The sequence below is a fragment of the Puma concolor genome, chromosome B2 (genome assembly GCF_028749965.1).
Source record: "Puma concolor isolate L17-30 chromosome B2, mPumCon1.1.hap2, whole genome shotgun sequence".
Taxonomy (NCBI): Eukaryota; Metazoa; Chordata; class Mammalia; order Carnivora; family Felidae; genus Puma; species Puma concolor.
In genome coordinates this window covers 47195606-47203975 of record NC_141671.1, presented here as the reverse complement: position 1 = coordinate 47203975, position 8370 = coordinate 47195606, and positions in this window count along the sequence as shown.

Sequence of the window (8370 nt, the reverse complement as noted above, 5' to 3'; positions counted from 1 at the left end):
GACTGGGGGGGACAAGGGTCATATGATTGACTAAAGGGTTGTGTTTAGTTGAGCTAGTATGGTTACAATGGGAAAGAGTGAAATAAGGTAGGGGGACACCTGGTCATAACAGCCTAACCCACTAGGCAATATCTATAGGCATGTGGGTATAATAGGCAATGACATTAGGGAATAAAGATAAATTAGTTATAGGGAAGACCAAGGGGTCTCCAATATCATGAACAGTTGGAAGTTTCTGGGGACAGATCAGTCAGAGAGATTTCCCCCTTTTGCCACAGACTGAGAAATGTGGATAAGACCCCTATTTCTCCAAGAGAATGAGAGAAAAAACAAGGTAAGAACCAGCACCAAGAAAAAGATATGCAGGCCTGCTGCATTATGTCGGCAAAGCTGTCTGTTTCAGCCGTCATCCCCTTCAGTTCCTGGAAATCTTTACTTTCATGTCACCAGGTCACCAGTGCAGGTCCAGTCTGGCTTTAGTTCCCCCCCCCCTTTTTTTTTAGGTGTGATACATGAATCCAGGAGTTTATTCCCTGGAGTTTGGCAGCACAAGAGTTGGTTAACATTACCTGATAGGAGTCTTTCCAACAGAATTGATAGTCTTCTTAGAGATGTCTTTTCCAATAGATGAAGTACCAGGTTGCAAGGTATGATGTTTAAGGTCTTTGTCTCCCAGGATCACACTGTGAAAAGACCTTTCTACTAATGCTGTTTTCAATATAAACAATTGGGTCTTTACAATATTGTCGTATAAATCCTTTATATCAGCTGTGGATCAAAAGAAGGGACTAGGTGCATTGGATGTCCTGTTACAAAAAGGAAAGAGTATTATTGAACATATGCAAATATACACGTTGTCCTGAAAAATAAGAGCATTTAATAAGACTTTCAGAATTCTAATAGGATCAGGTAGGGAGAAAAAGATAAGTGCTTAAACTTTTATTGTAAAAATACACTTTACCAAATTGCTGTAAGTTACAGATAGCTTAGAAAAGGAAAAGAGGTCTTTTAAATCTGAAAAACAAAACATTAAACAATTAATTTTCCATTAGAGCTTTAGAAATTCTTACCCAAGTTCAGTGTTATGATCTTAAATGTATGAAAACCAAGAGTCCTTATAGAGTAGTTACCACAGTCTTTTTCATGAATCTCTTTGAAGGTGAAGCACTTAAAATAATAACTCTGTAAATGGCACAGACTTAAAAATCGCAATAGAGATCTGATGAGAGTTCATTAGGATGTAACTGACAAGGAAATTTGGTTATTTCTGTAATATACAACATTTCAGTTTCATAAATAGAATTATGACTGATAACATTATACCAGGATATATCAGATTTTTAGAAATTTTATATAATTTCTAGGATTTTATGTTAATAACATATATCTATACAAGTAAAATCTAAGAAGATTTAGCATCAATTATTTGACAGTGCTTTTCATGTAATTTAACATACCAAATAAGCCTAATTATTTCAACATCTCTCTTTTTATAACAAGACCGAATAAATCTTCTGAGATGTTCCAGGGACACTCTGAAATATCTCATATCTTAAAGTTTTTCTAAGGCAGAAAGATTTTGTTCAGAATTTGATTTTGGGAAGCCTGTCAAAAATATCAAAGGTTCTAACACAGGAAAATATGATACGATATTCAGTTTTCCATTCAACCAAAGTTGACAAAAGAATGTCAAAGGCAAATATAGAAGGTTATATAGTTCTGAGCAAAATCTATCTCGTTTAATACCTAGAAGTTTCTGTATACTTGAGCAATCAAAGATCTTATGATAAAGATAACATGAAGCACAAGAATTATTTTGATAAAACGCAAAATCTTTTTTTCTTCTAAGTAGATTATTTTAAAGGTCAGGAAGATCTTTCATAACAACTTATCAAAAGCAGACCAATACTCCAAGAAAACTTTACCCTTTTAACAGATAAAAGAAAGTTTTTGGTTTATGAAAGTACACTATTGGTATTAAAGTTGAATTTTAAAATCCCATAATAACAATTTAATTTTTAGCCAACTTGACCATATATAAAATTTCTTTCTCCATATTCCTTTTCCATTTACATCTACAACTTATTATAACTATTTAGGTTTTGTCCTATATTTTTCCACTCTTATTCTGGAAAAATCACTTTATTTTAGAACAATATTACTTTCTTTTTTTTTTAATCCCTTACCAAAAAGATGTATTTCCATTCTTTACACCTTCTTTTACTGAAAACGTATATTCACCCAAGGCAGAACAAAGAAGGTAAATCTTATTGAATATGCTGCAAGGGAGCAGCAGGAACAAAGCAGAGACAAACAAAGTGGCCTGTACAATTAGAAAACATTTATTTTTAATTCAAGATGTACAGACACCTCTACTACACATGATGTTGGATATAACAAAAATAGAAATCACAGTATTGCCCTGAAAGCATTATAATTTAGGGGGAGAAAACAAACATATATCTGAAAACAAAAATTCAGGTAAAGTAGGCTACAGTTAATGTCAAATGAGATAAAATAATTGGAAAAAAATCTAGAAGGAAACAGCAAATTTTCTGCAAACCAGGAATGTCTCATAGGGCCTCCTGAAAGAGGCAGGGCTTAAACTCAGGCCTGAAGGATTACTATAACTAAGATACACAGGAGAGGAGAGAGAATCCAAATAAGAAGTACTGATATAATAAAAGTACAGTATGCTTATCTCTTTTAGGTAAACATTTAGTAGATCTGCTTGATTAAAAGAGGAAAAAGAGAATGTGTCAGGAACAACATGTTCTATCCTTCCTTCCTTCCTTCCTTCCTTCCTTCCTTCCTTCCATCCATCCATCTATCCACCCATCCACCTACCCATGCACCCATCAACCATATGGTCAGGGAGCTAGGTAAGAGGCAGAGGTAGATTTGAACTAGGGTTGCTGTTCATTCAAACTTAAACTCTTTTTTAAAGTATAATAAATTTCTAATATGTGTTTTCAAGAGTTTAGTTGGAGATATAGAAATGGGATGAGTTTCTTTAGATCTCTTTTCCAAGGATTAACTTGATAGGTTAATAAATCTAGGTCAAGGAAACAATGCTAAAGAAAGGGGAAAAAAAAGAGGAAGATGTAAGCATACATACGTGTGGGTGCGTGTGTGTATGAATACATATGTATCTATGTGTATATGTACAATACAAAAGAAAAAAATATCATTCAGACATTTGGTTAGTAGCAACCCTGTAACTGATGAATTATCCCCTTTAGTACTGTATCTGATCTCTGGTTTGTGCAAGGTTTCTTCTCTTCCAGTAGTCTTTTAAAATGATTCTCACCAAAGAGATCAATAAAGTGGGAAGAAAGAGAGTAAATGAATGCATGAACAGTCTTCCCCATAACAGGAAGAGCTCCCAGGATACTTCTTTCTGGGAGCAAATGGGGTAAAGTAGATGGAAGAGGTACATACATTCAATTTTCTTAGAGAGTATTTTGGTCTGAGAGAGTCCTTTAGAAGGTCATATAAGTACTCTGAGCCCAAGTGTGGACATCTGTTAAATTGCATAAAGATTAAGAGTATGATTAGATTATCTATGTAAGCACCCAAAAGGTAGTATTTAAAAGTCAACTAAGTTTGCATGCACGCACACACACATACACACACGCACGCACACACACACACACAAAGTCTCATCTTTGTATATTTAAAAACATGATGTATTTTTTTTTTTTTTTTTTGCTGAATCTACATGATGATTGAGATGCACATATGGATAGATTGCGGGAAGAAAATAAAGGGCAAATAAGTATAGCTTTATTCATATATCATAGATTAAATTTAGAATAAAAACGCACATATTTGATTATGATTTAAACCATTAATGTGACTTAATAGCACAAAGAATGGTACATTGGCTTTCTTTTAGATTTCTAAAATGTTCTATTTCTGCTCCGATGGGTTGAAATCCTCCTACTCCCACAAAAACAATTATAATACATAAAATTAAATGATCATTTTAAAAGTGTTATATGGGGACCAAGGTAAAGTTGAAAAAAATCTAATCTTCCCATTCCTTTACTTCCCCCCAAAGAAAAAGGAGGTAGGTTCTGCTTATGTTAAAAAAATATCCTTGCGGTAAACTATATACCCCCAGACTGCTTCATTCACCTCTCCCATATAGTAATAAAAAAAATACTGAGAGTCCTCATATGTATCTGTAATTTATGTTTTGTATAAATAAGTTTTAGTGGTATATGAGATGACCAGCCACTGTGAGGTTATCAAGTTATATGATATTTGGGGATTGACATCTGTCATGAAAAAAATAATTTCAAAACTGCTGAATAACAGTATGAACATGACAAAAGAAAGCAAAGGTGCAATTCATCTCACCATGGGCGACTTTATAAGGTGCAATCCATAGTTAAACAAATTCATATTGATCCAAAGGTGTTTTACCAGCACTCAGCAATGCCAGCAATCTAATTTACCTCAAGATTCAATATAAGGTAAACTTGATTCATCAAAATGTTTTTAAAGGCTGTTTTATTTCTTTGCCTTCTTTTATGGTTTAGCAAATTGGAGCCTTTTTTTTTTCCATAAGAGTTTACTATATTCATTTACCATGAGTTAGTACCCAGTGATAAAATAATCTCAAGGAGTGAATAACACACTATTTGAAATCTCTGAAATAAGTTACTTTCTAGGCTTAATTGTTCAAAGAAGCCATCGGGCATTAGATACAATTGCAGTTAACACAATGAAGGTTGGTAAATTTCAAACAGTATACTGTAATTATTAGGGGATGACTACAGAGGAAATGGTACTACTTATCTCTGGTTTCCTTGGGATAGTCACTATTATTTTTTAAGCCTTTCTTTAATATTTTACTATAAGCACAGCAAAAAATCAAAGTGCTTTCTTTTCCAGGTAGTTTGAAACACTATGGGACAAGGATACAAAAGAATCAGGTCTTAAGGCATTCTTGGGGATGGAGGGTTCATCTGCGCTGCACTGATGTATTAAACTCAAGAACTAACTTGAGTATGAGATAGTGCTTTTGAGGTATTTTTGAAATCTAATCTTCCTCCTCTGGATCTTGAGGTAATCTGATGGTTTCACTGAGCAAGCTGATGATCTCACACTTTCATATATAGTGTCTCTGAGATTCTAATTTATATCACAAGTTGGTATGAAATCAATGTTTTGTTTGTTGTTTTTGCTCATCTAGTTGTATTTTTAAGGCGCCCCAGCCCCTCGCTCATGTTTCCTGTCATTTTGGGTAATCTTTAGTTTCTCTTTGATTGGAACATTTTGTTTTTTGTTTTTTTTTAAATGTTATTTATTTTTGAGAGAGAGAGAGAAAGAGAAAGCGCGCGCATGTGCATGCGCGCCCATGAGTGGGGGAGGGACAGAGAGAGAGGGAGACCTAAAATCCAAAGCAGGCTCCAGGCTCCAAGCTGTCAGAACCTGATGATGGGCGGCTCAAACTTGGGAATGGGGAGATTGTCACCTGAGCCAAAGTGGGATGCTTCACCAACTGAGCCACCCAGGCGTCCCAACTTCTGTTTTCTTCTAAGGAACAATATTTATAATGGTTTGTGTGTGCACAGTCACGGAGAATAAGGAGTTTTGAGAAACCATGCTATTTTTACCTTTTGGCGTTCCTAATGTCACGCTGGATCTAATTTCTCTCTGATTTCCACTTTGGAAGGAACAAGAAAGACTGTACTTTATTTTTCTTCCTTTTTTTCAATTAAAATATATTTCACATGTAACATTTTGTAAATTTAAGATGTAAACTATGTTAATTCGATACATGTATATATTGTGATATGATTGTCACTGTAGCTATAATTAGCACCTGGATCGTATTACATGATTATCCTTTCTTTTTAGTGGTTGGAATAGTTAAGTTCTAGTCTGTTAGTAAGCTTGATGATCATACCTCAGGATTATTGCCTCTGTTCAATATACTGTGTGTTAGATTCTTAGGACTTACCCCTACGTGTTCCAAGTTTGTATCCTTAAGCAACATCTGTCCTATCTCCCCACCCCCACTCGTAGTAACCATCTTATTCTCTGTTTTTTACAAGTTGGACCTTTTTAGATTCCACATATAAGTAGAATACAGTACTTGTTTTTTTCCTGACTTCAGTCAGGGCTATGTTTTTGGAAGTCCAATGCTTTGAGAAAGACTGAAATACCTTCACATCTGAGGAGAAAACACCGAAAAAATTTTCTCCATTTCTTAAGACAAATTAATGAGAAATTCAATACTTTTCTTTCACCGTGAAGCATCTCTTCACCTCAGCTCCTGAAAAACACTCTTCTTTTTCCTTCTGTAAGAGGTATTTTTGTTGTCTGTTTTTCTCTTCCAGGCCCCTTCTGATATGGGGGATTAATAGTTCCGTGTACAAGTATAAACGCCTGTTTGATGGAAACTTTTCTTTCCCTTGTTAACATGACTCGGGACAGCCTCTTCAGATATAGCTTTGTAGTGAGTAGAGAACAGGTTTTAACAAGAAAATAGCACATGATGATGGGATACAAATGCACAGGCACCAGTCACGTTAAAGTTCTTGTCAGAAAACTTGTAGGGGAAAAATGCATTTCTTTTTCTAGTAGATTTAATAGTTTTATTATCAAGTGCTTTTATGTATAAGACTTAGGGAACCTTTCTGTCTGTTGTACTGCTCTTCTGTCAGGAAAGTAAGAAATACAGACAATCTCCTTCACAGTAGGGAAGAGCAAATAAGTTTCCAAATGAGTATCAAAATTAAAAGCCGTTCCAGATTTTTATGGTGTTAATGTCATGGTGGTTAAAAACCTCAAATACACTCGGGTTATATTCTTTTTTTTTTTTTTTTTAATTTTTTTTTCAACATTTATTATTTATTTTTGGGACAGAGAGAGACAGAGCATGAACGGGGGAGGGGCAGAGAGAGAGGGAGACACAGAATTGGAAACAGGCTCCAGGCTCTGAGCCATCAGCCCAGAGCCCGACACGGGGCTCGAACTCACTGACCGCGAGATCGTGACCTGGCTGAAGTCGGATGCTTAACCGACTGCGCCACCCAGGCGCCCCACTCGGGTTATATTCTTAATAGTCCATGTAATTGTTTGGGGATCATGAGCAAAGTAGCTAGCTATAATTTTCCTGTTTCTCATTTAAAAATAGAGATAATTATAGTTCAGTTGTCCTAGGATTGCAGAAAGGTTTAAAAAAGATACGACCCAACACACCTCTTAGCTGTTATTATCTATTATTATTATTTATTCAGGTCTTTCATAATGGAGTAAAATAATTACTGCTTCTACTTTCGCATTCCTAAGTACATTCTCAAATCCCTGCTTTCTCCCTGTTGTTCTTTCCATTTCATGTAAACTGTGTTACTCCAGGTCGATAATGATTTCCCATTTGCTGAATAAATAAGAATTTTTCAGACCTTCTCCTCAACTCGCTGAAGTTTCTGGCACTGTCCACCACTGCTTTTGTCTTGCAACTCTTTCCTTTTTCACCGTCTCAGTTGATTAGAGAACACAGAGGAATCTCAAAGTGTGAGCCTCCTCTTTTAACTTCCTGCCTAGCTTCTAAGGAACTCTGTCGTTTTAAGTATATGTCCTATACTCTTTGCCTTATATGCCATATATCACCTCTGCCCTTCTCTCCAGGTTATGTGTGTTGACTTTTCCAATATGGGTTTTTCAAAAACAATGGTAGCAAATTCATATACTTGCTACTTAAAACAGACGAGATTACTTGTAAAAACCAAGAGACATTATTTGAGTACCAACTATGCTTGTAACAATAGGCTTACAATTGTAGGTTTTAGTGGTAGTTTGATAAACTATCTATGCTCCCTTAGTGCATTATCATACGTCACCGGGTATAGATACATTGGATCTGTACTTTGGCCTCAAGAAATAAGCTAGAAAAAGAATCATGGCTTGGGATCTATAGATGAGTAAAGATATTTTACGTGGTCCCTGGGGACTTTCTTTTTGGAAGTCAGATATAAGAGCCTCTCCCATCAGGAACAGGTGATTAAAAGACAAAAGTTAGAACACGAAGTGCCCAGAAAAGTCTGGATACTACTGCTGCTATTATTTCAACACAAAAGGCAAAAGAGATACCAGGAAAAAAAAGATTTATTTCAATGGCAGAAAAAGCCTAGGACAGTGGTTTTCAAATTATAATGCCTAGAAGAATCATCTGGGATGTTTATTAAAAATAGAGAGTCTCAGTCTCTACATATTTTGGGTAGTCTTTAGAGGGTATCTTATGTGTGTTCTCAAAGAAATCTTCCCCTGCAGACTACTTGGATTCTCCTGCTAAGAGAGCAGAGCCTCTGATATATGTACCGGGAGTGCATTCCAGCCCTGGGTGTCACGGGC